General features: G+C 32.9%; 1 pseudogene; it reads right to left on the bottom strand.

Moving 5' to 3' along the window:
• Positions 1 to 7,033: 7,033 nt before the first annotated feature.
• LOC145617609 (cytosolic sulfotransferase 5 pseudogene) lies at positions 7,034 to 8,932 on the bottom strand (annotated as a pseudogene).
• Positions 8,933 to 9,441: the final 509 nt, after the last annotated feature.

Genomic DNA, 9,441 nt, shown 5'->3' with positions numbered 1-9,441 from the left:
TTTTATTAACATATGGTTGGTATTTAGAGAAGTTTGAGCATTTTGTTTATTATTATTTATTTTTTTAATGTTTAAATTTTGGTGCTATTCTACTAGTCGTGTTATATATTCCAAATCGTGCGTTGCTATCTATAATACACCCCCCATCTCATAATATAATGTCTTTTTTTTTTTTTTTTATTGAAAGAAATATAACGTCTCTTTTTCTTTTTAGGTGAAAACTAAAATACAATATATCTTTTTATTTAAGGGTTGTATTTTTTGTACTTTTAACATCATTTTCCAGCACTTTCTCTCTCTATCTCTTCGATTATATTCACAACTACTTTTTCTTTCTCTTTATCCCTCTCTAACCACGCATGCACATATGTATTTTGAATCATTAATTTTAAGGAATTTACAACTTTCTTAATTTCCGTGTAATAATCCAAAGAGACATTGTATTAAGGGAAGGAGGGAGTACTAAGGAAAGTAGATTATACGAGTTGATCGACATGGATTAGAGGACTAATCTAAATCTTCTACTCCCTCCGTCCTTTTATTATATGTCTTTATTTCTTTTTTGGATCTTAAAAATAAAGTGCATGTTTTATTTATAGATTGTACTTTTTTACTATAGTATATTATTCTTTATACTACCTCCGTTACACATTATCTGCAACGATTTGACATAAAGTAGATAGAAAAAATGTCTAATCGTTGCAAATAATGTGTAACAGAGGTAGTATATATATATATATTATTTGTCATCCTTTTTCTTTTCCTTTTTTGTACTTTAACACTAATTTTCAATACTTTCTCTCTCCTAATTCTTAACTAGTTTTTCCTTCTCTATATCTCTCTCTAACCCTACATGCATATTTATACTCCCAATTATTAGTTTAAGGCCATGCTTGGTTTGGGAGTAATATATTAAGGGGGTAATAAAATTCAAAGTTGAAAAAACATAGGTAAATAGAAAAAAAAAAAAAAAAAAAAAAAAAAAGGTATTGTTGTAGGAGACAAAGTGTTTACAAATTAAATAAGACAGTTGTAACATGAGGAAAAGAGGGAGATAGAGAAATTATTATCCTCAAAATAATAAGGGTAATAGTTCAACTATTACCCCCAAAATGAGGGTATTAATTCCTTTTTTTCGCCTCATACCACACCATCACTACATAATATTCGCTATAATCACACCATTACTATCTCCTCCTTCCTTATATCCACCTTAATTTTGCATAGTTTGAGTTTTATTACCTTAGTAATACATCTCCCTTAATCCAAGCCGACCAAGCATGCCCTAAGGAATCTTTAACTTTCTTAATTTCCGTACAAAATGAGAAATAGGCATATAATAAAAGGATGGAGGGAGTAGTATTTTAGGACTAAAATACTATGGAGTAGAAGATTTAGATTAGTTGGGAAATGGACTTTAATGATGAGAAAATAAATTAACCATAATAATTTAATAAATGATGTATAGTAATGTATGAATGAATGAATTGTACTCACTCGGGATGGCAATATTAAGTGAATATCCGCAACCCACTCCATCCGTTTTAAATAAATGGACGAAAATCCGAATTAGGAATTAAATGGATGAAAACTGGATGAGGGATAAAGCGGGTGATGGATCGGATCGGATGTGGATGATAGTTTTTTACCCACAAACCACCCACCCACCCATTTAACAAATATTAAATTTTTAATCTAAGAAATTTAAAAATAAAATATGAAATGTGCAAGAAAATTGTTTTTTTAATTTGTTGCAAATTAATTTTATAAACAATATGTTGTTATGGTTTCCTTTTTTATTAAATAAAATAAAAAAATATTGTATAAATAACCGAAAATTAGAGGTTATATGTAAATTTTTTCACTTTAATACTCATCCATTAGTCATCTTCCACCCGTTTCATCCGCAGATAATGGACGCACGGATATGGATGATGGGTGAAGCAGGTAACGGATGGATGTGGATGGAGTGATTAGAGTAGTGGATGGATGCGGGTAAAGCTCCATCCGGTGATCCGAATCTGATCCATTGCCATCACTAGCACTAATTAACCTACGTTTGGAAAGTTGAAATTAATTGGCGAAAGCTTTAAAACGGTAACCATCTAATAAATGACTAAACCGTAGTATGGGTATTACAATGCATGATCTATGCACCCGGGTGCACCATGAGTATGGTTCACCCGGTTAAATAAAAAAAAAAAGTCGGAAAGAACATTTAGATCTTCGAAAAGGATGCAGGTTTTTGAAAAAAAAAAACATATTTGTGTTTAACAATGAACATGCATTATTAAAGAACATAAAGACATTACAAAAAAAAATGTGACATAAACTTTATTAAAATTTTATGAAAAATTACACATTAACGGAAAAACTTACCAAAGATACCATTTCCCAAAAAATAGTTTTTTCTCTCTCCAAAAATTCTAATTTCCATAATAATTTTAGTTTTCTCTCTCTAAAATATTTTCAACTAAAAACATTCATGATTTCATTTTCAAATTAAATTTCAAAATTCAAATTAACACAAGTTAAAACTTAAAAGAACATGAGTTATAATGTAAAGAAAATATAATTTATACCCGAAAAACACATTGATTAAACTCAAAGAACATAAAAAAAATTATATATGATAATTAAAAAAAAAGAAAAAAAAAACAAAAGAAATTGTGCATCACTCATTACCTCAAAGAAAATACGAGCCAAGTTCAAAAAACATACTTTAGATTATTGAAACCCAAAAAACATGTTTAATCAACATATGTTAAAGAATTTAAGTATAAAAGAACATATTGTCAAACATATATGGGTATGTTATTTGTCAAATATAAGTATGTTTTTGTCTAATACGATATGTTCTTTATCAAACAATTGTATATTCTTTATGTGTACTCCGGTTTACTATCCTCTATTTTCCTGGGTATTAGGTATATGACGTGATAGCCAAATCTTTTGTGATATTGAAAGAATTGTCCAAATTCTGCAAGTGGTGATTAACGTGATACATATTCTATTATTGAACGACAATCGTGTTGTTTGCGTAATTGCATATAATGAAGTATATCTTTGAAGATCAAGGTGAATAAATTAATACTTCGTATATTACGACTCCCTCCTTGTTAATTACTATATTTATCTAGTGTTTCTTTTAAAAAGGACAATCATGTTTTAAAAACTGAGGATTAAGATTGGCTAAGTATTCACATCAACATTTTCTTTACAAAGGAAAAATTAAAAAGAATAATTCCATTTTTGCATGATCGGCTCAAAACAAGCCAACTTTTACATGCATAATTTGGTAACGAGCCAACCATTGTCCTTAATTTTCTCAAAACATGTCTTTTTATCTATATCCTATTTGATAAATAAAGTTTTAATTTTTTTTTTCAATTTTACCCTTTAATCTCCCCCCACCCAAACACCACAACACAACCCCCTTCAACGGCAACCCCACCCCTCCCCCAGCCACCTTCCTTGGTACCCCCACCTCATAAACCCCAACATCCATCTTAAAACCCCCACGTACATAGCCACTTTGAAAACCCCATCCAAAGTCTAAACCATCTCGAAAACCCCCCTCCACCCAAAAACTCTACCCAGCCAACGTGGAAACCCTCCCAACTACCCCGAAAACCCTAGCTAGCCCCAGTTCCACCTCCACCCTAAAAAACCCACCCAACCACCCTAAAAACCCCACCCCTACCTCGAACACACCCCTCTCTGTCCCAACAATCAACACCCCCGAAGCATCTTGCATAGTTGTACCACTACAAGAAAAAGACCTATTTCCGACCGAAAAGTTCCGTCGCCGAAGCTTGAAATTCCGTCGGAAATCACCTTTATGACGGAATTCCATCGTTACGCTTCGTCGGAAAACCTTTGGTAGGAAAAAGTTGTTTTTTGGAGAAAAATTCCGTCGAAAAGGGGTATTCCAACGGATTTTCCGACTGATCCGTTTCTGCGGAAATTATTTTGACTTTCGTATGTAATCCGTCGCAATTTTATTTACGACGGAAAAATCCGTCGTCGAAATTACCATGACGACGGAAAATCCGTCGTTCCGACCGAAATCAATCCGTCGCAGAGCCATCATATTGCGACCGAATTAAAATCCGTCGCAAGTTTACGACGGAATGTTTGGTCGCTAACTAATGACGGATTTTAATTCCGTCGCAATATGATGGCTCTACAACGGATTCTACTCCCTGTTTTTCTGTCGCAAAACTTTGTTCCGACGGAATTTAAGCTTGATTTTAATTTTCCGTCGGAAAAAACAGTCCAGGTCAACAATTCTAATTATTTTTAATAAAAAAAATAAGCATCATTCAAAACCTATATTCCTGCACCTAATACCTGTGATAATTAAAATCATAATCGAATTATATATATCCACAAAAGCTTGCTGAAGTAGAACATATCCAAAAGCAACATAATGTATAGTAAGTTCTACAAAAGTGGGAACATAATCAAATGCTATATAATTCAAATTAAGTACATGTCCATACTACATAAACCAAAGCTGCTAAACAATTGTCGGGGTATCCTGCCTGCTCCTCCACTACCCAGGTCATACATGGGGTCTCGACACTGAGGTTGAAAGGTGGAACATGTGTCGCCGTTGTTGGCGAATCGACTCATGAACTCATTCCATCTCTCCTCGGCTCTCCTCTCCATTTCGGCCACTTCAGCTTGAATTCGGGTTTGCATCTCAACTTCCATTTCACTCCAGATTTCACTACGAAGAGCCTGCACCCTATGCTCCATCTGATCCTGCATCTAAGAAACAACGGATGGTGTGTACTGTTGTGAAGATCTAGAAACTCGACCCATCCGGTTGCCATAATACAGCTCTGCACTTTGGTCAAGTCCCCTCACCCGACCCTTCTTGTTGCGACGGTCTAAGTCCGGTGACGGCATACAAGATTCCGTCGTAAATTTTAAATTTAACGACAGAAAATACAGCCCATCGAAATAAGTCCGTCGGAGATAAGCCTTTTCTAGTAGTGTACCCTCGAGGGAGGGGAAGATGGGGGTATGGGTTAAGGGAGGGGAATTGAAGACGGGGGTATGGGTTGACGACTAGCTATCGAGGAAAGGGGCGGTGAAGGGGTGTGGGTGGCCATTCAGGCGGGGCAACACAACCGGCCGAGAAGGGGTAGCCGTTCAAGCAGGGGCGAGGCTGGGTGGTATGGTAGGGGGTTGTTGCTTTTTATTTTTAAAATAGTCTGTTTTGTTTGGTTTATTTTTAAAAAAGGGACCAATTGGAAGGGGTCACGTGATAAGTCACCTTCTAAAACCAATTACCAACTTAAAAAATCGATTAAAGGCTTGTTATGAGAAAATTAGTGACGAAAGGTAGGCTCATTCCCATATTATGCAAAGATTATTGACTCATTATAAATAGGTCGTGCAAAAATGGGATTATTGTTTTTCATGTTTTCTTTTTTAAATGTATAAAATATTTAAAATTCATTTTCCTTATGTTTGAAATTCGAATTATGATTTCCATACAATTTTAGAAATTTAGCTATTAATTTAAACTGAATAGATATTATTTTTGTTGGGTGAAAAGATCATATTCTTACTGTAATAATTTATTTTAGTACTTCAAAAAAAAAAAAAAATCTATTTTGTACTAACTACGGAAATGGATATATTGCCTAATTATTGTACCAATTAAAGAACAGGTTCTTACTGTAATAATCTATTTTGAGCTAACTGCGGAGTAGTTTGCATAGTAGTTTGCATGATATTGTACCAATTAGGCAATGTATCTATTTCCAGTTTTACAAACAATTATTTAAACCCCACATTTGGAAAAATATTATGCAAATCTTATCAGTTTGCTCAATCGTCTCCTTAGGGCCAATTGACCAGATTGGTAAATAAAAAAGACCTCTAGCGATAATTTGGTAAAAAAACTTACTCCGGCGACAGTTTGGTAAAAAAAGCTAACAATATGTGACAATTTGGTAAAAATAATAAACTCCGGCGACATTTAGACCAAAAAATCTATTTTTTCCCGACAAACTCTTTAAAAATCCTATTTTAATTTGTTTTGTGTTCTTAAATTTATTTTTTCCATTTAAAATTTTGAATTTACATGTCATCCCTTTTTATTTCCAACCCCTTTTAAAAAAAAATTCGTTAATATATAAGGGGTATGAAACTTAAGTGAAAATTGATACTTAACGTTTTTTTTCTTCAAATGTTATTTCTGTAAAAAAAAAGGGTTGGTAAAATAACAAGAAAAACGAACTATATTAAGCATTCGCGAGTAATTTATCGAATTTTTTTTGTATTTTTTGGGTTAATTGTCGCCTGAGATTATTTTATTTACCAAATTGTCGCTTAAGGTTAGTTTTTTTACCAATTTGTCGCCGGAGTAAGTTTTTTTACCAAATTATCGCTAATGGTCTTTTTTATTTACCAATCTGGTCAATTGGCCGTCTCCTTAATTAGTGAGGTAATTTGCGCAATCACTAACCTCAATTTTGCTATCAAATTCCTTATCTCTAGAAGGTACTCATATAGTCATATACTCATGTGTGAAATATATATTATAAACATCGAAGTCCGTTTCTTTATAGTTTTAAATTGTAATACACATTTTATCACGGTATTTAAGAAAATTGAACCTCACATGATATAATACACTTAAAATTGAGTTAAGAGATAGGAGTATAATCAAGTGTGTCATGTGCTTTAAATAAAGGTTTTTTCAAAAAAAAAAAGTGCTTTAAATAAAGGTAATACTACAATTTTCACCATAAAACTCTTCCATTAATACTGTATTGCAATTATTGTGACATTTTTATTTTGGGGAAGTGTTGTAACTATAAAGAAACAAAAGAAGTATTTTGTTTAGTAGGTAAATTGTTTGTTCAAAATCTATTACATATCTTCTCAAAAAAAAAATATCTATTACATATTAACGGTTTAGACATTTTGGGAATGAGTAGAAACTATTACACGCATGAAATATATTATACATATGTTACATCTCTAGAACTCCTACTAACAACGTACACGGTGATCTCGAATTAAAATTCCAAATAATAATCTTTTATTTTTTTATTTTTTTTATAAGACAATACAACATAATAATCTATATAGAATTTTCAAATTATGTAATAAAGTAATTATGTGGATGACATGATACACCATACCCAATGCATAAATTCCTCAAAGAAATAAAATTAAAAAAAATAATTTAAAATTTTAAACCACTTTGATGAAATTTTCTTGCAAAAATTTCATCAAATTTCTCAATCATCTCCACAGTGAAGTAATTAGCCCAATCACCAACTTCGCCCTTTCGAAAAAAGAAATTATTATGCACCCCTGTAGACAATTTTCCATTCTTGTTTACCTTCAAATTGCTCAAATTATCAAAGCTACACAAACAAAGTATTTCTTCAATAACCCCATTATTTTCCTCCTCTAAAGAAAAAGGACACCCCCAAAATTCAGCCAATTTTTTCAAATACAACTTAGGTTGTTCTTTTAGCTCTTCATATTTCAAGAAAAAAACCTTGTTAGGATTGTCTAAGCTATACTTCCAAGCGTTCAAAAGATGATCCCAAAAAGGCCCACAAATATTAACACCTTTGTAAAACTTGTCAAACGCTTCTTCTAGTGTGATTTTACTATTTTGAGGCCTTGGCTTGTTCATAAAGTGCCAAAATGAGATGAATGCATCCTTTGGGTCTCTAGCTAAGTATACAACTTTGCAGCCGGTTTCCTTGATGGATAACGGTAGCGAGTCAATGGGTAAGTGTGTTGAAAACAGCCTAGGAGAGGGTAGTTTTGTGAGGTCAGGGACTTGGTGATCAGCATAAAGCTTAAGCTCTAAATAAGGTACTAACTCATGGGGGTTGTTTGAGTGAAGTGGGTGGTTATCTCCTCCCGGGGGATTGATTTTCCGGTTTATGATAGTGTATGCTAAGGCTTTGAGCCATGTTGTGCCACATTTAGGGTTAGTGGCAAGGATGATATCGGTGTCACGAGCTTGGAAGTGGCGTTGGCATGAAAGCACACCTTGAAGCATCTTAACAGGATACCAAAACCCTTGGTATTGGTAAAGATGGGATAAAACCCATCCTTGTTCTTTGGGTAAGGTTGAGATTAAGGCTTGACATTCTTGGGATATGTCATCTTCTTGCAAATATTTGGCCAATTTGGGAGATGGAGTTACATCTTTTGGATCATTTGGAAGGGTTGATAATAGATTGGTTGCCATGAGAAATATTGTTGGCCTTGGATAATTAAACACTATTATTAACATATGCTTTATATATAAAGAAGTTTGAGTTTTTTTTATGTTAAAAATTTGGTGCTATTCGACCTAGCGTTGCTATCTATACTATTCCCTCCATGCTCCATCTCATAATATAATGTCTCTTTTCCTTTTTAGGTAAACCAAAATATAATACATCTTTCTAGCTATTTAAATATTGTACTTTTTGACAATATTACCCTTGTTTTGGAAGAGTTGTCATTATTTTTTTAACATCAATTTTCAGCTGAGCAAGCCCCAGTTTTTCATATTGATAAACATCATTATATCTCAAAATGGCATATTGGTAAATACAAACAACTTTTTTAATATTTTATTTTATTTTTTGTACTTTTTTGTTTCTAATCTTTCGTCCCCTCACCTTCACCAAATCACTAGTATACTCCATTAAACCGTTATCAACCATAAACCACCATCATCGTGTTGCTCATAAACCACCATAATCTTCGTCGTCCCCTATTTTCTTCAACCTCCATACCTTTTCGGCCGTCGAATTAAACGAAAAATCCTAATAAAAATAGAGAAATTAGGGCTTGGTTAACCCTTTAGGGAAAGGTTCGACTTCTACCTTCATCGAAGATATTCATGTATTCTGATTTCTCCATTCAATTTCATTAAAGTAGGTGAGAGAATGGAGAACAGATGAAGGGAAGAAGGAGAATGGATAGAGGAAAAGAATGCCAATTTAAGAACAATTTACATCACTTACATACCCAAAATGACAAAAAATATTCCTTTGAGATACATATCATGTTTATCAAGAAGAGAAACTTGAAATTACCCTTTTGAGCTCTTTCTCTCTATCTCTTCAATTATTCACAACTACTTTTCTTTCTCTTTATCTATCCCTAGCCGTACATGCATATATATACTTCTAATCATTAGTTTTAAAGAATTTACAACTTTCTTAATTCCTGTGTAAAAACCCAAAGAGATATTGTATTATAAGATGGAAGAAATACTATAATACTAGAAGATTTAGATTAGTTGGTAAATGGACTTTAATGATTAGAAAATAAATATCCATAATTATTTATTAAATGGCGTATAGTAATGTATGAATATGAATGAATGATCTGTACTCACCTACATTTGGAAAGTGCAAATTAATAGGTGAAAGCACAAAAACGGCAATTATCCAA

Source organism: Chenopodium album, chromosome 1 (genome assembly GCF_948465745.1).
Source record: "Chenopodium album chromosome 1, dcCheAlbu1.1, whole genome shotgun sequence".
NCBI lineage: Eukaryota > Viridiplantae > Streptophyta > Magnoliopsida > Caryophyllales > Amaranthaceae > Chenopodium > Chenopodium album.
Note: the sequence above shows the minus strand (reverse complement) of the source record. Positions and strands in the feature narration are given on the sequence as shown.